Raw genomic sequence first — 22,382 nt, 5'->3', positions numbered from 1 at the left:
CTCCCACCCAGCCTCGGCGGGATATCCTCCCCTGACCACGTCCTGCTCTGAGTTACATCCCCGTGGTAACCACAGCTCCGGCTGTTCAGGGAAACTCTCTCTCTCTCTAGAGGAAGCACCTTATCCAAACACTAGGAGCTCAGTTTAAAGGCAGCCCTCTCCAAATTCTTTCTCAAAACACAGGAGAAAGGCTATAGAAGGTAAAAAAGTGAAAGAGTCAGATGAAGGGATTGCTCTATTTCCGTTCAGAGAGGTTCCCATGGGAGGGATGCGCTGCCCCGCCCCGCAGGAGCCACCAGCGCCCCTGCCGGCCGTGCCCGGAACTGCACCCAAGGGGAAAGCGCCGCAGCCCAAAGGCCGGGACTGGCTCCGGGCTCTGTTTGCTGTCAGTGCCGCAGCTGTTGCTGTTTGTTTGCTTTATTATACACACTAGTAAAGAACTGATATTCCTATTCCCATATCTTTGCCTGAGACCCCTTTGGTTTCACTAATCTAAAAACTAAGAGGGAGGGGATTTGCATTCTCCATTCCAAGAGAGGCTTTTTCTGCCTTCCCGAGCAGACACCTCTCTTGTAAAGCAAGACAAGCACCCACAGGCACTGAGGGGCCTGCAGGAGGGGCACAAGAAGGCCCTGCAGCACTTGGGCACAAAGGCACAGCAGGTGAGTGCAAGAAGGGAGCAGCAAAAGGCCAAGCTGAAGGCAAAGGCCAGGGCACAGTTCCTACAGCCCCTGAGGGATCAACCCCAGGGCCCAAGGGGGCCCCAGCACCCAGGGCACGGCTCGGCCACAAGCACCTGGCAGAGGCATTGCCCTCCTCGGCAGGGGAGAACCCACCCAAACAGCCCCTGGCAAGGAACCAGGGCTCCAGCTGCAGGGCACAAGGACACTGCAAGCACAGACAGCAGCACCCTCAGCACCAGCAAGTCCACCCCTTGATGGACATGGATTGGCAGGGCTGTCACAGCTCCCATCACACCAGGGACCCTCCACACTGCAGCCCTTGAGAACATTCAGGTGGGTCTGCATTGAGAGGAGGCATTTTCTGATGGACACAGGGGCCTCTCAGTGCACTCTGAATCTTAGACCTAAGGGGGAAATTAGTAAAGGAATATTTTAATTTTTAAGGGAATGAGTGGGAAAGATGAGCAGGTATGATTTGTTCAACCACTATTAGATGCTGTGGTGGATCGGTTTGAATTAAATGAATTGCTTTTTCTTCCTCCTGTGGTTGTAATTAACTAGGAAGGAATTTGTGAGCTGGATTTTAATACTGTAAAAGGGGATACAGAGGCTAGTTGTTTTCTACCTCTGAGTGAAAAGATTGACAAGGCCTATGCTGAAGTGAACCCCAATGCGGGGCAGTCCCAGGGAAATAGGGAAAATTAGATATGGAGCCTCTACAAATTCCTTTAAAGCAACCAGGACAGGTGATTTCCAAAACCAATACCCTGTTCCAAGAGAGGGAAGGAAGGGCTCACAGCCCGGTATTGAGCCCCCGTTAAAGGCAGGCCTTTTGGAGCCAAGGATGTCTCCCTAGAACACTCCTATCCTGCCAGTCAACAAACTGGATGGATGGACAGGAGGAGGAAACTCAGAATTTTGAAGTGTTAAAATAAAGATTAACTGAGGCAGCTGGCCTGGGCCTTCCAGACAGAGAAAAAGAATTTGAATTATAGGTGGATGTTAAACAGGGTCTTGCCAAAGGAATTCTTGTGCTAATATATTCAACTCTATATAGGATCTCCTACAGTTCAAGTCTGGCATCAAGTAAAGATCTGACAACCAAAAGCCTCTACTTGGATGAGCAGGGCTCAGTTATTACAGTATGAAACTTGTTCAATGGCACAGGACGATTCAGAACTGAGGACAGGGCAAGGCTTTAACCCAGCCTCCTGTTTGAACAGCCTGGAGAGGGGCTGGCAAGGAACCCAGGACTGCACTCAAGGGACAGAGCTCCAGACCCAGGCTGGGACAGATCGATGATGGGACATTCCCTGGCCTGAGGGAGAAAATATGTTTGTGGATGGCTCTGCAAGGGCAGCAGAAGGGAAAAGAGCTACAAGACAGGCTGTTATTAAGGAAGGGGAATCAGACACAGCGCAGGTCACCACCCCATGCTCAGCTCAACCCACGCAGCTGTGGGTGCTTGTGAGAGCCTGGCACTGAAATGCCCTGAGCAGGAAGGCTTCAATATCTTCTGCTGACACCATGGCACCTAACAGGGGGGCAAAAGCAATTCTCACTGCTTCAGCAACCACTGGAGCAGATATCAAGGGATATTCTCCCACAGCAAGCTGGGCTGGCACACAGCCTGCCCTGGCACTTTGCTGCTGCCAACACCCAGCCAGGACATCGGCTCCTGCCTAAGGAGTGCAAAGCAGCACCACTGGTGGCCAAGGGGCCCATGCCAAGTGTCCCCGAGGCCAGAAACAGCCGCCAGCACAGCTCAACAGGGGGGGACCCCTCAGCCTGGCCTCAAGGGCTCTGAAGCCCCGGAGATTTGCACTTCCCGCCCGCAGCAGGAGGATGGGAGGCCGCCCCTGAGCCTGCCCTGAAGGCAACGCAGCAGCAGCCAGGGCTCCACAGCGGGCCAAGCCCCTGCGCCTGCCCACAGATCCTCGGCTGGAATCCTCTGCAATCCTGGCCACCCTCCTCTGCCATCTCCAGCCACTGGGGCCAAGCCTTGCTGCCACTGCTGCAGCTTCAGCGCTGCCTGGGCCTGCACTGCCACAGCTGCTGGGGAACACCAGGGCACAATTCCACTCTGGGGCTCACTCACACCCACACTCTGGGCTGCCTGCCATTGCACTGCTGCAAAATGTACCAATTTCCGTTCTTTTAAACCTTATTTCTCTGCTCAGGCTTGGTTTGGTTTTGCCTTGGGGAAAGGAATTTTAAAGGTTTTTTTTAAGGGGTGTTACACCACTCAATGGAGATGAGTTTAACATCTGAACAGACTGGGAACAGCCCAAAAGATACCCACAGAGATAACGACCAGCAACAAAACATCAACATTGCCCAGCAGCAAACAGCAGCCAACAGCTACCCCAGACACTGCCCCGGCAGAGCTTGAGACACCTGGGCTGGAAAAGGCTGAGAAGAAAATCCAGGAGTGTGGAGACCGAATTCACATCAGAGGGGAAGAAATCCGGGTCCAACAGGAAACCAAATACTAAAAACTTACACAGCTTGGGAGCAATGAACATTAAGGCAGTGGATTTAGATTGGTTCACACTACATAAAGTCTAGGATAAAACGAGTAAAACTCACATGGCATGGAATGATTTTCTCCGCACAGCTGAGCTATTTGTGAAAGAATTTACTTCTGTTGCACATGCAGGCCAGAACCAAGGAATGCCTTGACTCTCTAACACTAAAGAGATTCTTTCAGCGACAAAATAACGATTTGAGAAAAATTTTGCGTAATATTACCACTTTACATTTTTAGGAAGGTTTGGGACAGAAGTGTGAGAATCAAGTTTGGGTCTGGGTTTTTCCATGTTCGCCTTTATGTCGCATTTTGCAAAATTGAAGAATTTTAACCATTATACTTTTACTGGTAAACAGTTAATAATTTATTTTGAAAAAGCAGATTCTGGTGGGGCACATGTGACTCACCAGATGGCTGCCCTGGAAGAGAAGCTCCATTCCAGGCAGCCTGCAGAGGAGCTTTAGAAATGCAAATGAACACTGCTGGGCAAAGTGTGGACAATGCACCTGGGTCTCTTGCCTGGGGCAGGAATTGGGCTGATTCCCTCTGCCCCTCACCCCAAGCTCTGCCTGCTGGCACTGATGGAATTTGCACAGCTCAAGGCAGAGCCCAGGGGGAGGATATCTGACCCTGCAACAGAAACGGGTGAAGCTGCAAAGGGAAACAGCACATGGAGAATGTTGGGAAAACTTCACTATAAATAAATGGGGGGAGAATCATCCCTCTGCGCACTCCAACATGTGCTGGCAGTGTCTGTGTTATACAGGGTATATTAGAGCATTGGGGATTTTTTGCTACCAAAAATTCAAGGAAATCAGTTGGGAATCCAAGGATTTTATGATTTAGTTAGACAAAAGCAGTCAATTGATGCAGCCCTGGCTGGAGAGAGCAGCCAAAAATGGGGAAAAGCTGAAAGGCTACCAGAACAAATCCTACAACACCATGGACCAGGCCCTGGGAACCCAAACCAATTCATATCAGGAGCCACAGAACCCATTTCTCATTTCAATGGCATCATTAGATTACAAGCTGTCCTCGCAATAATAACCAACCAGACAGCTCCAGCTCCTGACCTTCCTGCCGACCAACCCACTGAAATGAGGAACAGTACACTTAACCATGGGATGGGATCAGATCATCTGTTAGCAGAAAAAGGAGGAGTTTGTGGAAAATTACATGACACAAACTGCTGTTGGCAAATAAATGATAAAGGAAAAGTGGTGAAACAGATAACAAAGGAAATAGGAAAGCAGCTCATGTACGGATTCAAATGCGGAAAGAATGGGAATGGGACACGGTTTTGTGGCTCCCCGGCAGACCATGGGTTAAACGAATGCTGTTTCTCCTCTGATGTGCTATAGCAACTCTCATCTAGTTACCATGCTCCACACCTTGAGAGTGCAGCTCATTCACCAGGTGAGCGATGGGCCAGGGACTTGTAGATAAGAAAGTAACGGGCGAAACCACCAGCTTCAATAAATGTTACTAATTAACATGGATTGCTGCTCACAGAAAGTCCTGCTAAATTTCTGAACTTCCAGAAGAACAAGGATTTTACAGAGCCATGAATATCGGCTGTTTTACAAAAGTGGGGGTGCACATTAACGAGGACGTGCAGTTGGCAGATCGGGAGGTCTGAACCTTCCAAGCACCTCAGCCAGTGGGCAAAGGGAGAGGGAGATGAGGCCGGGAAAATGAGGACAAAAAGGAGGCTGCGAACTACAACAATGGCAGAGAGCGCACGGCAAATGCCCCACGGCCTCTCTCTCTGCTCAGCAATAAAGTCACTTTTAAAGGACTCCTCTGTCTCCGCTGGGCACAGAAACCTCCGGCCACGGGAATTTCCTGCACAGCCCCGGGCACGGGGCAGCCCCCTCTGTCCCAGCCACAGCAACCGGGCCGAGCCAGCGCTGCTCCGGCAGCGGCTCCTGCCGAGGCAGCGGCCGCAAGGAGACCGCGGGCAGCCGCTCCCGCAGCGCCCTCACGCCAGCGGCAACACGGGCCGGACACGGCACAACGAACCCGCCTGAGCCCCCTGCCGCCCCCGAGGCCCGCAGCCAGCCCCGAGCCCCCGCACAACCCAGCGTGGCTCCCACCTGCGCTGCGGCCGCCTCCGAGCTCCGCCGCCGCCTCAGCGCGCTCCGGCCGCTGCCGCCTCTCGCGGGGCCACACACACGCCCCCGACAAGGGCGCCACTGCCCAGCCACGGCCGCCCTCAGCCTGCCACCGGGGCCCTGCTCCGCCCCGCTCCCACCAATCAGCGCGCCACAACCACGACTGACGGCACCATCGCCCAAACACAGCCAGGGGCGGGCTCTGCGCACGACACAGCCCTGCCCCGCGCTCTCTGGGCCCCTGGGCTGCGTGAGGGCGGAGCCGGAGCTGAGGAACAGCCCTGGAACGGGCCCGGGCCCGAGGGGATTGAGCTGAAAGCACAAACAAACTTCTCCGCACCTCCCGCCACGGCTTTCCCGGCACTGCGGCTCCGATGGCTCCGGCTCAGCGGGAAGCCGTGGAGCCTCACTTCTCCTATCCTAATTAGGAGCATCAGGGCATCGCTTTGATTTTCCCCAAAAAGAGAAAACCGCCCCAAAGCCCTGTGGATGAGTGGGGGAAGGGAGAGATTTCTGGCGGAAAACTCCAAAAACTCAAAGCAGGATAGTTAGGAGTAAGTGTAGACCCTTAAATCCAGCTTTCCCCCACGCCTCCCTCCTCCCAGCTGCACCTCCTACCCTGGCAGTGCTGCAGACAGGGAATGGGGCCGGGCTCAGTTCATGCCCCGGGGCTTCTCCCTCTGCTCAGGGACAGGAGTCGTTCCCCTGCTGCACCCTGGGCTCTCTCCCACCAGAGACTTCTCCAGGAACTTCTCCAAGCTGAGTCCATCCCACGGGGCACAGTCCCCTCCAAGTGCTGCAGCGTGGGTCACTGTACCCCGGGGTCAGTCCTGCCGGGACAGGCTGCTCCAGCGGGGCCCTCTGGCCATGGGGTCACAGCCTCCTCTCAGGCGTCGCCGTGCTCAGCGTGGCTGCTCCGGGGGCTGCAGGGGGATCTCTGCAACCCCATGGATCTGCAGGGGGATCTCTGCAGCCCCATGGATCTGCAGGGGGATCGCTGCAGCCCCGTGGATCTCTGCATCTGGCACTGGCGTATTTGGAGGCACCAGGAATAGGCTGAGCCCTGCGTGAAGCTCTTCTCACAGTCCCCAAACCCTTCCCAGCACATGGAGGGTTTTACCTCCTCACAGCTCCCCAGGCTGCTTTTGCAACCCCTCCTCGTGTGGGATCTGTGGGGCTTTTCCTCCCCGTTGGATTCCTGCACTGTGAAGCCGTTCCAAATGGCCTCTTCCACGAGGTTCTGTGGCAGGGTTTTGTTCTCCCTTGTCTCTGTCTGCAGCTCAGTGCTTGGGGGAGGAAGGACAAGGAGAGGAAGAGACAGGGAGAAGGGCAAAGGAAAAGGCAGGAGGAGAGCAAGGAACAAGAAGGAACAAAGGAGGAAGGAAATGGGAAAGGAACATGGATGGATGAAGGACAGAATTAAGAGAGGAAGGAGGGTGCACAAGGAGAAGATGGGATTTGCCTCCATGCCAGAGGGAAGGGGAAGGAGATCCCCCCAGTCCATCCCTGGCAGGATGGCGTTGGCAGTGAGGCTGTCCTGCAGCGATGCTGGGCTGGGAGATGGAGCAGCAGAGAGGGGACAGGGGCAGTGATTCCTCCTGCCCTGCCTCGCTGTCCCAGCCTGGAGCGTCCTGGCGCTGCCGAGGCCCTTGGAGCGTCCGGCACTCCGGAGCCCGAAGCTCACGGCTGCTTTATAAAGCTGACAAAGTCGGCAGGATGGGTCTGGGTATGATCTGCAGCAAACTGGGTTTATTGGTACAGGAACAGGGCACAGAGCTGAACAGGGCCCAGGGACAAACACAGGGTGCAAGCTGAGGGCACAGGGGGTTTTTATATGGGGTAGTGAGGGTGGAGCTGAGGGTCAGGGTCCAATGGATATGGGGGAAATGGGGCAAAGGAGGGGTTAAGGGTTGAGTCAGCTAATGGGGAAACAGGGGCAGAGGAATGCAGTAAATTAGGGCCAATGGAGGGACAGAGAGGGAGACCATTCTAAGGACTAACCAGAAATGGGTAACAGGGGTTGAACTAGGGTAATTAGGCAAACGAGCAATTGGGGTAACATAACTTTCCATAAATCAGCATGTGCCTGCAGAGATCTATGGGAGAAGCAAGCTTCTCACCATAACCTTGAAATCTACTCTTCTTGTTGGGGACCAGTCCCCCTTGGGTGGGAGATTAAGACTCCCATGGGACTCCACAGCAGTGCATTTTCCTTTTCCTTGCAGCCTCCTTCTCCTCCGTCCGAAGTTTAGGATTGATAAATCCTGGCTTTGGGGGAAGAACAAGGGGTGAGCACCTTGGGTTTTGTGAGAAATGAGCCTCACTCTTTACAATTTTTGGAAGTTTAATAAGGAATAATAAGGGACAAACCAGTAACAGCGCTGGGTGCTTGGCGATGGCCAGAGGCACACCGGTTAACCACAGCAACTCTTCTTGTCCAGTTTTCCCATTGTATTGTTCAAATACATATTCATAATGGCTATACATATTCAAACATTTATTTGAACTCGTTTACATGTTCCAGGAATTCTTTAGGTTGGGTTGACCCCCAACTCGCCATTTTAGAGCATGTGCAGGAATCGTGGATTGCTGTTTTGACGGTTGTGTGTCACTGCCTCACAAGGGCCCCTGTTCTGTGGTTTCAGCAGGTGACAGTTATTGACAGTGGAAGGGTCAGTGGGAGGGGTCCTCATCACATCCCTTCCTGAAATGTTATCTGACCATGCAGAGGGTTTTAGCTATTTCCACAACTACTTTAAATGAACATCAGCTACTTCACAACCATCTCTGAGTTATTATTGTCAGTTATTTACAAAAATAAAAGCAGTTATTATTTCACAACTACAGCTATTTCTGCAAAAGTTAACATTATAATGGACAACATATGGCATCCACTGTAATATTTTGCAAAAGTCAAAACTATAATGTATGTTTTTCACTCTGTCCACAGACTAAAATATCATCCACAAATGATGTTCTGAGGATATGAGCTACACAGGGGCCAGGGCATTGGCCACAAAAAGCTGACAAATTATACTGTAGGAAAAGGAGTTAAAAGTGATTATAAACTGTACTCTATCAAACTCGGTGTGATTAAGAATATTTTGCAGAAGTCAATACATCATAGCATAAGCCAACACTACCCAGTTATTTATAACAAAGCCAGGGCAGGTTTTCCCTTGCATGGAGCACTTGGGCCTTCCCCGGGCCCCTTCTGCTCTCATGCAGAGCCGGTGGCATTTTCCAGCACACCCAGTTTGTAACCAAGAGCCGGGTGCAGCCGAGAAGGCTCCAAGCGCCTCCTTCCAGGCTGACTCTGCAGGTGCCGAGGCTGCTCTGGGCTCTGCCAGGGCTCTGCTGGGGCTCAGCTCTGGGCCAGGCTGGGCCCGCTCTCCCCTCACATTGCTCCGGGCAGCTGAGGCACAGCGGGACAAGGAAGGCACACGGCAAGGCAGTTGAGGGTTAAGAGAATTTTTATTCAAAAAACTGCCATAACAAACAGGCTGTCCTAACTACTGTAAACTAACTACAACTGCTAACTACCATAACTGACTACCAGTGCTAACTGCCATAAATAACTAGTTGTCCTGACTACTGTAACTGAAAGCTGTCCTCAAGGGCTTCATCTCCTCCACTGCTCCCTCAGTTGCTTTGCTGCAGTGATCAGAGGGTTCAGGCTGGAGAGAGGCTTGGCTGATGATAAAAATGGGTGCTGCCCAAAGGATACAAAGGAAAGAAATGAACTGTTACTTTCCAGAGTCAAGTTCCTCACAGGCTCTGTTGCAACAGGACAAAGGGACATGGTTTGAAACTCAGGAGAGGGAAGCCGGCTCAGATTAGATCTAAGGAAGAAATTTTAACCAGCAGAGTGGGGAAACACTGACAGAAGGTGCCCAGAGATGTGGGAGGTGCCTCCTCCCTGGAACCATCCAAGCTCAGGTCAGGCTGAGCCCCCTGAGCTGCTTGAAGATGTCCCTGCTCGCTGTGGGGCACCAGGCCCAGATGAGCTCCAAAGGAGCCTGCCCAGCCACAGCAGGCGAGGATTCTGCTTGCTCTGCCTGTGGAACGCAGCCAGACTGGAGACTGTCGGAGGGGGCCCCACAAGAAAACCCCTCCCTAGCGCTGCTGCTTCCCCTGCAGCCCCTGGCCCTCAGCTGCAGCAGCTCCTGGGCAGCCCAGCGCCGCTCCTCGTCCGGCTCCAGGCTGCACTCGAGGCAGTCCCGCAGCAGAGCCGACAGGCGCCGGGGCTGCTGCAGCTGCGGGCTCCCGTTCTGCCGGATCCGAGCGCGAGCCTGCAGGGAAAGCAAACTCAGCGCTCTGCCAGCTCCCTTCACACCCACACGGGCTCACATCCACCCCGGGCCTCAGCCCCAGCTCCAGGGGCACTTTCCTCCCTGCCACAGATGCTGCTCACAGCTCATTTTGCTATGCCAGCCAAAGAACCCAAACCCTGGGGCTGCCCCAGCCACTGCAACATCCAAATGATCTCGCCTTGAGAGCCAGTTGCATTGGCTGACTCTGTTAGTAGGAACCTCCATCAGAAATAACACATTTTGCTTCTCCAAATGTGGACACCAGCTTTACAGGCCATTTTCCAGAGTCAGTGTGGTCTGCCTGTGTTATTTCAGAGGATTCTTACATCAAGTGCATCTCTGCAGTGCCACTGACACTCAAGTAAATGCATTCCTGATGCCCCATCCCAGAAACTGCCAGGCAAGAAACAGGAGGTTTGTGATGCTGAAAGCTCAGGCTTGGTGACACAGAGAAAGTAGCTTGGAGTAGGAAAGAAATACTTTAGACTATGGGGATGTTAAACCATCATCTTTATGTTTTCAACAAGTTTTCCAGTGAGAAGAATCAGAGGGAAATCATCTCACAAAACCTCTTTTAGAAACTCCTGCAGAAAACTTGTTCGGTTTGGGGCTGGGATGTGGGGTTGGTGTGGAGTTTTCTTGCAAGGTAACATTAGACCTGATGCACTTGCTTCACATTTTCAGGTCATCGTCACAGCCAGATGAGCTGCAACAACATAAATCCCAAAGCACATTGTTGCTGGAGATTGCATAATCTTCGTCTGTGTTGGGGCTGGAGTCCTCTGGGAATTCCCTTCCCATGTGCAGAAACCTCCAGCTGCTGTTCCCAGTGCAGGGTCCCCCTGTGCTCACAGGCCTCTGCAGCCACTGCAGAATTTGCCTCTTACCATGGCCGCCGTTTCCCTGAAGTAAGGAGGTTCTCCTTCCACCATCCCGATGGTCACAGTGCCAAAGGCCCAGATGTCCACCTTGGGGCCATAAGGAGATCTGGTCACAACTTCTGGGGCCATCCAGCGAGCAGTGCCCACCATGGAGCTGCGCTGGTCCTGCTCAGGGCTGAGCTGAGCGCAGAGGGCAAAATCAGCTGAGGACAGAAACAAACCCTGTCAAAGGCAGCTGGAATGAGGAAACCAAGCACCAAGATTCCCCACGCTCAGTCTGAGAGTGCAGTAGTGAAGTCAGCTGGAAAAGCCCTCAGGGCTGTAGCCAAGGAAAGATGGAACTGGACCCTTCAAGAAACCCTCAGCTTTCATGCAGTGGCTTTTACTGATTCCCTGACAGAGCCATCCATGCCCGGGAGGATGTTGGAGCTCTTCAGATCCCTGTGGATGACCCACTCTGAATGGAGGAAATCCAGGCCCTGCAGACACTGAGAGAGAACAAGAAACACCAGGGCAAAAACCAATGGCCGAAATATATCACACAAGAAAGGACAGTCCAGAATTGTGCCAGCAGCGGCTTTGCTGTGACAGGCCACGAGTGCAGTGCACACAAGCTCCAGGCAAACGGTTCAAGGCAAAGCTGAGAACAGCAAATCAAATCCAAAACAGACAGAGAGTACCACAACAGCAGGAGAGAGAACAAGAACAGAGCAGAAGTGCAGTGATGCTGGCAGGCCGTTCACTGCAGAGGCTCTTTCTTCTCCAGCTCACACAAACAACACAGAAAGAAAGCCCTGAGCATGGAGCCACTCCTGTTCTCACGCCCTGTTTGGAAGGACCATCGTGTCCCAGCCATGGAGTGACAAGCAGGATCCCTCACCTCCCGACTGACAGCTGCCATCTCTCCTTCAGCCATGCGTGTCTGTCTGACAACGTCCTGCAAAGTTCCTCCATCCATATATTCCATCACCAGCCAGAGATCTCCATCAACAAGGAAGCTGGAAGAGGAAAGCAATGGCATGGAGATGAGCATGCAGAGCTCAATTCCCCCATGGAAAAGCCTGGAGTGGAGTTTTGTTTCCAGGTCAATTGTCAGTGAGGACAGAATCAGATGGAGAGACATTCCTGCCAGGCTGCACAGCCCTTGGAATCTGCACAGTCTAAAGGAGAAGGAGACACCTGTGAGAAAGAAGAGGCCTTAGATGGCAAGCAGGTGAAAAATGCAGTTTAGCAACAGCCCAGATCAATGTGGAACCACAACCCTTGGCCCCAGCTGGTTCAGCTCCTGAGCTCATCAGTTCCACCATTCCCTGCAGAACAAGGCAACACAACTGCCAGGGTTATCCAGGGGAGGAGGCTGTGCAGCACTTGGGACAAAAGCAGCCAGAAAACCTTTCAGAAAGTCCCTTCAGAAACAGGCAAGGCCAGTGAAAACTGGGCAAATGAGGCATTTCTAGACACAAGAACCTGATCTTCCTGGCAACTGTAGCAATGGAAAAGGGCTGGGAAGAAGAAGCCAAGGGAAATAATTTCTGCTGTGGTTTATCAGCACTTGTTAGAAGACACAGCAAATGGGGAGGAACTTGAAGGAAAAACCAAAGCAAAGCAACAAAAGCACTTGGAGGGAGTGAACTGCCAGGCTGTTGTTTTGGGAAGATGTGGCTGGGTCAGGCATTTTCCAAACAGGCTACAGACTCTGGATGCCAGGAAAGGTTAACGCAGGGCCCGGGCACGGGATAAGAGCTGAAGCACTCACCTGTCCAAAGAGTTGACAATGTTGGGGTTCTTCTTGTCCTTCAGGAGCAGGATCTCATTCACAGCTCGTTCCCTGTTCTGCCCTCTGAGACTCATTTTCTTGATGGCCACCTGAAGGGACATTGCAGCCCTTTAACTGCAGGAGTCTGTGGCAGGAGGCCACAGCAAACACGGAGCGAGTCTTTTTGGAGCGACGGAGCCGGGCTGGACCCAACTACCTTGGGATGGGACAGCAGAGCTCAGCAAGGGCCATTCCCACAGCCCATTGCTCTGCCAGCTGGGGGCTGCTTACAGGACACATGGCCAGAGACATTTGGCCTTGCAAGCTCTGCAGAAATGGTCCCTCAGCTGTCAGCCTCAAAGCTCTAACAACATTCTCTGCACCTACAGTCTTCTCTAATGGCCTCAACACTATTATTATTATTATTATTATTATTATTATTATTATTATTATTATTATTAATAATAATAATAATACTGTAACACATTTTGCAAGCAGGAGGTAATTCTGGTTCTGTGAAAACAGAGTAAAACAGCCAGGAACCCTTTAGCAATTCTATGGGATTTGGTCATGATTTCAGATCCAACTGCTCTGTTTGGGATTGCACAACAAAGCAGACACACACACTCATTGCTCAGGTGATCCCTGTCACAGGCTGTCACTGACACCAGACCCAAACACAACTGCAGGATTTAGGAGAGAGCTTTGCTCTGGACATCCATCTTCTCATTCCTCTCCCTCTCCCTCTGTGAACAGCTGAAGTTGGACTAATACCCCAAACTGAGCCCAAGCAGGATCTCTCCCTAAATAGGCCTTGATGTTCCCTCTGAAGATGAAAGGCAGGATGGAAAAATAGCTAAATAATGTTCCTGTCTGAAGATCCTGTTCTGGGATGAAGATTAATGGGGCCTCAGTCTCCAGCAGCTGATGCATTCACACTTTCAGATATGAAGACCAAGCCAGGGTGTCCTGCTCTGACAGACACCGCTGCCCTCCTTGCATTCCTTGGGCACTTGAGAAAGACCAAGTCTGTCCCAGCTGTGCTCTGCAGGCTGACACTGCTCTGCCTGCAGAGGAGCAGCCTGGACAGGAAAGCTCTGCTGGCCCCCAGAGCTGCAGCCACAGCTCCCAGCAGAGGGGAAAGCCCTGCAGAGCTGCCGGCAGTGCTGGGCGTGTTGGCACTGACCTCTCCTCCAGGGGCCCTGTCGAGTCCTTTAGAAACGGCTCCAAAAGCCCTGGAGACAAAAGAGCAGAGAAGAAAGAAGCAGTGCTTTAGGCCCTGGCAGTGAAAGCCAGCCCAGACAGGAGATCTTTGCTGCCTGCAGCGTTCACAAACACCTGGGTGCATCGACCCTTCCAACAGCAGCACAGCAGCCACCAGCCCTCTGCCATGCAAGGTGTGCAAGAGAAAACTGAGACCCAACACGAAGGAATTGGGCTGGAGCAAATCCCAATAGTCCACACTGAATTGCTTTAGGTCAAAACCTGAGGTGAGAAATGGGTGTCTAAAGACCTGGAAAAGAATGCATTTCATCCTTTTCCATTTTCTGCCTCAGACCTGCAGGTTCCACAAGGGCCCTGCCATCAGGCAGGTGATGCATTTTCCCCCAGAGTGCATCAGCTCTGTGTCTGTTACTGAATGTATGGGGTCTGCTACCTGTGCTAGAGTAGAGCACTTATTAGTTCATCTCTGGTTTCTTTTTCTAAACCATTAGGTTGATAATCCTGACCAGTGGATATTTTTTGAAGGAAAATATTTGAAAGAAATCTTCTTGAGAACTGTTTTCTGACAGTCACCAGATGGTGAGTTGCTCTTTTAGGCAATCCAGTTCCAGGGACAGAAGATCTTCCAGGTCCTGCTCCTTGCTGCAGGCAGGACACTGCCAGGCTCAGGGGCCTTTGACGGCACCTTTAGACCACAGTTATCAATTCTGATCAGGACTGAGAGACAGCAGGATGGTAGCCCAGAGTCTGAAGCTGCGAGTGTCCCGAGTGTGGGAAGAGCTTCGTGCGCTGCTCCAGCTCCATCCCCCATGGGAGGATCTGCGCTGGATGATCCCCAGTGATCCCCGTTGGGCAGAGCCCTGGTGACCCCTGTTCTGGGTGATCCGTGTTGGGCAGGAGGGTGTTGGGAGATTTCTTTCCCTTCTCCTTGTGCTGCTGTGATTTGGTTAGTAATAAATTCCCTCCGTGTGCCCAGGCCGGGTCTGTTGTGTCCGTGCTGGATTTGCTGAGGGACCTCTCCCGGTCCTTGTCCCCACGCAGGAATCCTCGGTTCCATTTTCAGTCCCTGTGCGGCTGCGGGGGGCAGGGACAGAGCGGCTCTGGGGGTGCCTGGCATCGGGCCAGCATCACCGCTCGCCACGAGCTGCCCTGAGATGCCGCGCACCTGGGCACGCATTGCTGGGCTCACCTGAACTCCCACCTGCCCAGCGCCCCAAGGTTCTCCCTCGCCAAAAAACCCCCAGCTCGGGGCTGCAGCGTCCCGGAAAGGCCTCAGCCAATGGGAGCGCAGGCAGGCGGCAATGCTGCCAATGAGAGCTCGGGGCGTTGGATTGCCTCATCGGTTGCCGGGCAGAGCCCGTGGCCGATCGCTGCCCAGAAGCGGCGGCAGCCAATGAGAGCGCGCGGCGCTGCCGAGCCCGCCCTGCTCCGGACTGGCGCTCCCAGCGCAGCGCGGCTGCTTTGGGGCTGCTGCTCCCTGCCCGGCCCCGGCCATGGGGCGAGGGGCGGCAGCTGGGGCCCTGCTGGTGGCACTGGTGGTGCTGGGAGCCCCCCCGGCTGCGGAGCTCTCGGGTGAGCGGGGGGCGGGAGGGGCTGGGACAGGGGGGGAGAAGGGGGAAAAGGGGGCGAAGGGGGAGCCCGGAATGGAGGGGGAGGAGAAGGGGACCCCCAAAGGGAGAGCGGGAGGGGCTGACGGGTGGGGGGAGGGGAGGGAGGGGTAGGAGAGGGTGGGGAAAGGGGGGAAAAGGCGAGGGGGGAGCCCAAAACTGAACTGAGGGGGCTGGAGATTGAGGGATTTGTGGGAAAATGGGGAAATGGGACCCCAAAAGTGATTTGGGAGCGGCCGAAGGTGGGCGGGGAGCGGATGTGAAAGAGGAAATGGGGAAAGGGCGGCAAAGAGGAAGCGGTAGCGCGGGCAGGAGGGTCCCATGGCGGCCGTGGGGCACAGGGGGTGCGGAGTGGCGATCCAGGGTGGCCCTCGGAGCGCTGGGGGCGTGCTGGGGACAGCCCCGGATCTGTGTTCTGCACTCACAGGGGTGTTCCAGGAGATGAGAACGAGAGAGTGTCACTTCATTAATGGTACGGAGAAGGTGAGGTTTGTGAGGAGGTACATCTACAACCGGAAGCAGTACATGATGTTCGACAGCGACGTGGGGGTGTTCGTGGGGGACACCCCCTATGGGGAGACACAGGCTCGGTGCTGCAACGGAATCCCGGAAATACTGGAGGATAATCGGGCTGCGGTGGACACGTTCTGCCGGGCCGGCTACGAGCTTGCTGCCCCGTTCCTCACGGGGCACCGAGGTGAGCGCGGGGCAGAGCGTGTCCCCTCGGGCCCTGCCCTGCCAATGACCCTGGAGCGCCTCAAAACGTCTCTGAGAATCAGCCCAGAGCCCTCAGCCCTCCTTCGGAACAACCCCGGGGCCTCCTGTCCCACTCAGTGTCCCCCGTGGCTCTCCCAGTCCGTCCCAGTCCATCCCTGCGCCTGCCTGGCGTGTCCATCCCGGTTGTCCGTGTAGCCGGCTCCTTTCAGCCAATGAAAGGGCGTCTCACTGATGACTCATCGGTTGCCATGCAGAGTCCCTGGCGCTGAAATCCCGAAGGCCCCGCTCTGGACTCGGCCTCCCAGTGCCGCGCACTTCATTCCCAGTTAATTCCAGGGCCACCAAAATCCCTCCGAGTGCCATCCTAGTCGCTCTCAGTACTTCCAAAGTCCCTCCCTCCTCTTCTCGGCCTATTCCCAATCCATTCCAAATTAATTCCCAGTTCATTCTCCGTTCAAGCCCGGACGTCCTACATCCGTCCCAGTGTGCCCCACCATGTCCCGTCTCTCTCAGTGCCACCCCAATCGCTCCCAGTCCCTCCCTTGCCCATTCCCAGTCCCTCTCCAGCCAAACTCAGCCCTCTCCTCGCTCTCTCCCAGTGCCCCCCAACGTGTCCATCTCGCTGGTGTTCCCCTCAAGCTCCCAGCCCGGCCCCGGCCGCCTGCTCTGCTCCGTGATGGATTTCTACCCTGCTGCCATCCAGGTGAGGTGGTTCCAGGGCCAGCAGGAGCTCTCGGAGCACGTGGTGGCCACCGACGTGGTCCCCAACGGGGACTGGACCTACCAGCTGCTGGTGCTGCTGGAACCACCCCCCCCCGGCGCGGGCTCAGCTACAGCTGCCAGGTGGAGCACGTCAGCCTGGAGCAGCCCCTGAGGCGGCACTGGGGTACGGGGGAGCCCCTGGGGGCGCTGGCAGAGCCACTGGGCTGTGCTGGGAGCCACTGGGAGGGAGCTGGAGAGAGCCGGGCTGGGACTGGGAGAGGGGCTGGGGGCTGGGCAAGGGCTGGGAAGGGGTTTGGGGGATGCTGGGGAGGGTGGGATGGGGTTGTGGGGGGCGCTGGATGTGACTGGGAGGGAGTTTGGGGGTACTGGGTGTGACTGGGAGGGAGTTTGGGGGCGCTGGGTGCAAAGGGCAGGGGGTTTGGAGGATGCTGGATGCGAGTGGGAGGGACTGGAATGAGCCTGGACGGGGCGCCCGGAGCACCTTGGTGTGTCGGTGAGAGGTTTTGGGGGTGCTGACCCCTGCGGAACCCCCAGAGATGCCGCCGGACGCTGCCCGCATCAAGATATTGATGGGGATTGGGGGCTTCGTCTTGGGTTTCGTCTTCCTGGCGCTGGGGCTCGGCTTCTCCCTGCGCAAGAAGGTCAGGGCTTCCTCAATGGTTTCTTGAAGGGTCCAGTTCCATCTTTCCTTGGCTACAGCCCTGAGGGCTTTTCCAGCTGACTTCACTACTGCACTCTCAGACTGAAAGTGGGGAATCTTGGTGCTTGGTTTCCACATTCCAGCTGCTTTTGACAGGGTTTGTTTCTGTCCTCAGCTGATTTACCCTCTGCGCTCAGCTCAGCCCTGAGCAGGACCAGCACAGCTCCATGGTGGGCACTGCTCGCTGGATGGCCCCAGAAGTTGTGACCAGATCTCCTTAAGGCCCCAAGGTGGACATCTGGGCCTTTGGCACTGTGACCATCGGGATGGTGGAAGGAGAACCTCCTTACTTCAGGGAAACGGCGGCCATGGTAAGAGGCAAATTCTGCAGTGGCTGCAGAGGCCTGTGAGCACAGGGGGACCCTGCACTGGGAGCAGCAGCTGGAGGTTTCTGCACGTGGGAAGGGAATTCCCAGAGGACTCCAGCCCCAACACAGAAGAATATTCCTCAGTCTCCAGCAACAATTTGCTTTGGGATTTATGTTGTTGCAGCTCATCTGGCTGTGACGATGACCTGAAAATGTGAAGCAAGTGCATCAGGTCTAATGTTATCTTGCAAGAAAACCCCACACCAACCCTACATCCTGCCCCCAAACCCAACAAGATTTCTGCAGGAGCTTCTAAAAGACATTTTGCAAGTTGATCTCCCCCCTGATCCTTCTCAGTGGGAAACTCGTCCAAAACCTGAAGATGATTGTTTAACATCCCCATAGTCTAACATATTTCTTTCCTAGTCCAAGCTACTTTCTCCATGTCACCAAGCCTGAGTTTTCAGCATCACAAACCTCCTGGTCTTTGCCTGGCAGTTTCTGGGATGGGGCATCAGGAATGCATTTACTTGAGTATCAGTGGCACTGCAGAGATGCACTTGATGTAAGAATCCTCCAGACAACACTGACTCTGGAAAATGGCCTGTAAAGCTGGTGTCCACATTTGGAGAAGCAAAATGTGTTATTTCTGATGGAGGTTCCTACTAACAGAGTCAGCCAATGCAACTGGCTCTCAAGGCGAGATCATTTGGATGTTGCAGTGGCTGGGGCAGCCCCAGGGTTTGGGTTCTTTGGCTGGCATAGCAAAATGAGCTGTGAGCAGCATCTGTGGCAGGGAGGAAAGTGCCCCTGGAGCTGGGGCTGAGGCCCGGGGTGGATGTGAGCCCGTGTGGGTGTGAAGGGAGCTGGCAGAGCGCTGAGTTTGCTTTCCCTGCAGGCTCGCGCTCGGATCCGGCAGAACGGGAGCCCGCAGCTGCAGCAGCCCCGGCGCCTGTCGGCTCTGCTGCGGGACTGCCTCGAGTGCAGCCTGGAGCCGGACGAGGAGCGGCGCTGGGCTGCCCAGGAGCTGCTGCAGCTGAGGGCCAGGGGCTGCAGGGGAAGCAGCAGCGCCAGGGAGGGGTTTTCTTGTGGGGCCCCCTCCGACAGTCTCCAGTCTGGCTGTGTTCCACACGCAGAGCAAGCAGAATCCTCGCCTGCTGTGGCTGGGCAGGCTCCTTTGGAGCTCATCTGGGCCTGGTGCCCCACAGCGAGCAGGGACATCTTCAAGCAGCTCAGGGGGCCCAGAGCCCTGCCTGACCTGAGCTTGGATGTTTCCAGGGAGGAGGCACCTCCCACATCTCTGGGCACCTTCTGTCAGTGTTTCCCCACTCTGCTGGTTAAAAAATTCTTCCTTAGATCCAATCTGGGCCGGCTTCCCTCTCCTGAGTTTCAAACCATGTCCCTTTGTCCTGTTGCAACAGACCCTGTGAGGAACTTGACTCTGGAAAGTAACTGTTTATGTCTTTCCTTTTTATCCTTTGGGCAGCACTCATTTTTATCATCAGCCAAGCCTCTCTCCAGCCTGAACCCTCTGATCACTGCAGCAAAGCAACTGAGGGAGCAGTGGAAGAGATGAAGCCCTTGAGGACAGCTTTCAGTTATAGTAGTCAGGACAACTAGTTAGTTATGGTAGTTAGCACTGGTAGTTTATGGTAGTTAGGACAGCCTGTTTGTTATGGCAGTTGTTTGAATAAAAACTCTCTTAACCCTCAACTGCCTTGCCGTGTCCCTTCCTCCTCCCGCTGTGCCTCAGCTGCCCGGAGCAATGTGAGGGGAGAGCGGGCCCAGCCTGGCCCAGAGCTGAGCCCCAGCAGAGCCCTGGCAGAGCCCAGAGCAGCCTCGGCACCTGCAGAGTCAGCCTGGAAGGAGGCGCTTGGAGCCTTCTCGGCTGCACCCGGCTCTTGGTTACAAACTGGGTGTGCTGGAAAATGCCACCGGCTCTGCATGAGAGCAGAAGGGGCCCGGGGAAGGCCCAAGTGCTCCATGCAAGGGAAAAACCTGCCCTAGGTTTATTATAAATAACTGGGTAGTGTTGGCTTTTGCTATTATGTATTGACTTCTGCAAAATATTCTTAATCACAACGATTTTGATAGAGTACAGTTTGTAATCACTTTTAACTGCTTTTGCTGTAGTATAATTTGTCAGCTTTTTGTGGCCAATGCCCTGGCCCCTGTGTAGCTCATATCCTCAGAACATCATTTGTGGATGATATTTTAGTCTGTGGACAGAATGAAAAACATACATTATAGTTTTGGCTTTTGCAAAATATTACAGTGGATGCCAGATGTTGTCCATTATAATGTTAACTTTTGCAGAAATAGCTGTAGTTGTGAAATAATAACTGCTTTTATTTTTGTAAATAACTGACAATAATAGCTCTGAAATGGTTGTGAAGTAGCTGATGTTCATTTAAAGTAGTTGTGGAAATAGCTAAAACCCTCTGCATGGTCAGATAACATTTCAGGAAGGGATGTGATGAGGAGCCCGCCCACTGACCCTTCCACTGTCAATAACTGTCACCTGCTGAAACCACAGAACAGGGGCCCTTGTGAGGCAGTGACACACAACCCTCAAAACAGCAATCCACGATTCCTGCACGTGCTCTAAAATGGCGAGTTGGGGGTCAAACCAACCTAAAGAATTCCTGGAACATGTAAACAAGTTCAAAGTAATGTTTGAATATGTATAATCATTATGAGTATGTATTTGAACAACACAATGATAAAACTGGACAAGAAGAGTTGCTGTGATTAACTGTGTGCCTCTGGCCATCGCTGAGCACCCAGCGCTGTTACTGGTCTGTCCCTTATTATTCCTTATTAAACGTTCTAAAATTCTAAAGAGTGATGCTCCTTTCTCACAAAACCCAAGGTGCTCACCCCTTGTTCTTCCCCCAAAGCCAGGATTTATCAATCCTAAACTTTGTCTGGACGGAGGAGAAGGAGGCTGCGAGGAAAAGGAAGATGCACTGGTGTGGAGGCCCATGGGAGTCTCAATCTCTCACCCATTGGGGTCTGGTCCCCAATAGGAAGAACAGATTTCAAGGTTATGGTGAGAAGCTTGCTTCTCCCATAGATCTTTGCAGGCACATGCTGATTTATGGAAAGTTATGTTACCCCATTGGCCTGTTGGCCTAATTACCCTAGTTCACCCCCTATTACCCATCCCTGGTTAGTCCCTAGAATGTTCTCCCTCTCTGTCCCTCCATTGGCCCTAATTTACTGCATTCCTCTGCCCCTGTTTCCCTATTAGCTGACCTGACCCTTAACCCCTCCTTTGCCCCATTTTCCACCATGTCCATCGGATCCTGACCCTCAGCTCCACCCTCACTACCCCATATAAAAACCCCCTGTGCCCTCAGCTTGCACCCTGTGTTTGTCCCTGGGCCCTGTTCAGCTCTGTGCCCTGTTCCTGTACCAATAAACCCAGTTTGCTGCAGATCATACCCAGACCCATCCTGCCGACTTTGTCAGCTTTATAAAGCAGCCATAAGCTTTGGGCTCCGGAGTGCCGGACGCTCCAAGGGCCTCGGCAGCACCAGGACGCTCCAGGCTGGGACAGCCAGGCAGGGCAGGAGGAATCACTGCCCCTTTCCCCTCTCTGCTGCTCCATCTCCCAGCCCAACACCGCTGCAGGACAGCCTCACTGCCAACGCCATCCTGCCAGGGATGGACTGGGGGGATCTCCTTCCCCTTCCCTCTGCCATGGAGGCAAATCCCATCTTCTCCTTGTCTGCCCTCCTTCCTCTCCTCATTCTGTCCTTCATCCATCCACATTCCTTTCCCATTTCCTTCCTCCTTTGTACCTTCTTGTTCCTTCCTCTCCTCCTGCCTTTTCCTTCTGCCTTCTCCCTGTCTCTTCCTCTCCTTGTCCTTCCTCCCCCAGGCACTGAGCTGCGGACAGAGACCAGGGAGAACAAACCCCTGCCACAGAACCTCGTGGAAGAGGCCATTTGGAACGGCTCCATGGCACAGGAATCCAACGGGGAGGAAAAGCCCCAGAGATCCCACACGAGGAGGGGCTGCAAACCCAACCCGGGGAGATAAAACACTCCCTGTGCTGGGAAGGGTTTGGGGAATGTGAGAAGAGCTTCAGGCAGAGCTCAGCCTATTCCTGGTGCCTCCAAATACGCCAGTGCCAGATGCAGAGATCCATGGGGCTGCAGAGATCCCCCTGCAGCCCCCGGAGCAGCCACGCTGAGCACGGCGATGCCTGAGAGAAGGCTGTGACCCCATGGCCAGAGGGCCCCGCTGGAGCAGCCTGTCCTGGCAGGACTGACCGCGGGGCACAGTGACCCACGCTGCAGCACTTGGAGGGGACTGTGCCCCGTGGGATGGACTCAGCTTGGAGAAGTTCCTGGAGAAGTCTCCGGTGGGAGAGAGCCCAGGGTGCAGCAGGGGAACGACTCCTGTCCCTGAGCAGAGGGAGAAGCCCCGGAGCATGAACTGAGCCCGGCCCCATTCCCTGTCTGCGGCACTGCCGGGGTAGGAGGTGAGGCTGGAAGGAGGGAGGCGTGGGGGAAAGCTGGATGTAAGGCTCTTCACTTACTTGCCATTATCCTGCTCTGAGTTTTGGGAGTTTTTGCCAGAAATCTCTCCCTTCCCCCACTCATCCACAGGGCTTTGGGGCGGTTTTCTCTTTTTGGGGAAAATCAAAGCAATGCACTGATGCTCCTAATTAAGGGTAGGAGAAGTGAGGCTACAGGGCTTCCCGCTGAGCCGGAGCCACCGGAGCCGCAGTGCCAGAAAAGCCGTAGCGGGAACTGCGGAGAAGTTTGTGTTTTCAGCTCAATCCCCTCGGGCCCAGGCCCGTTCCAGGGCTGTTC

At 54.2% G+C, this 22,382-nt stretch overlaps 1 pseudogene; it reads left to right on the top strand.

Moving 5' to 3' along the window:
• Positions 1-14,896: 14,896 nt before the first annotated feature.
• Positions 14,897-17,344, top strand: LOC141729606 (class II histocompatibility antigen, B-L beta chain-like; annotated as a pseudogene).
• Positions 17,345-22,382: the final 5,038 nt, after the last annotated feature.

The sequence above is a fragment of the Zonotrichia albicollis genome, chromosome 7, assembly GCF_047830755.1.
Source record: "Zonotrichia albicollis isolate bZonAlb1 chromosome 7, bZonAlb1.hap1, whole genome shotgun sequence".
NCBI classification, from domain to species: domain Eukaryota; kingdom Metazoa; phylum Chordata; class Aves; order Passeriformes; family Passerellidae; genus Zonotrichia; species Zonotrichia albicollis.
The sequence above is the reverse complement of the archived record's forward strand: the minus strand, read 5'-3'. Positions and strand labels throughout refer to the sequence as shown.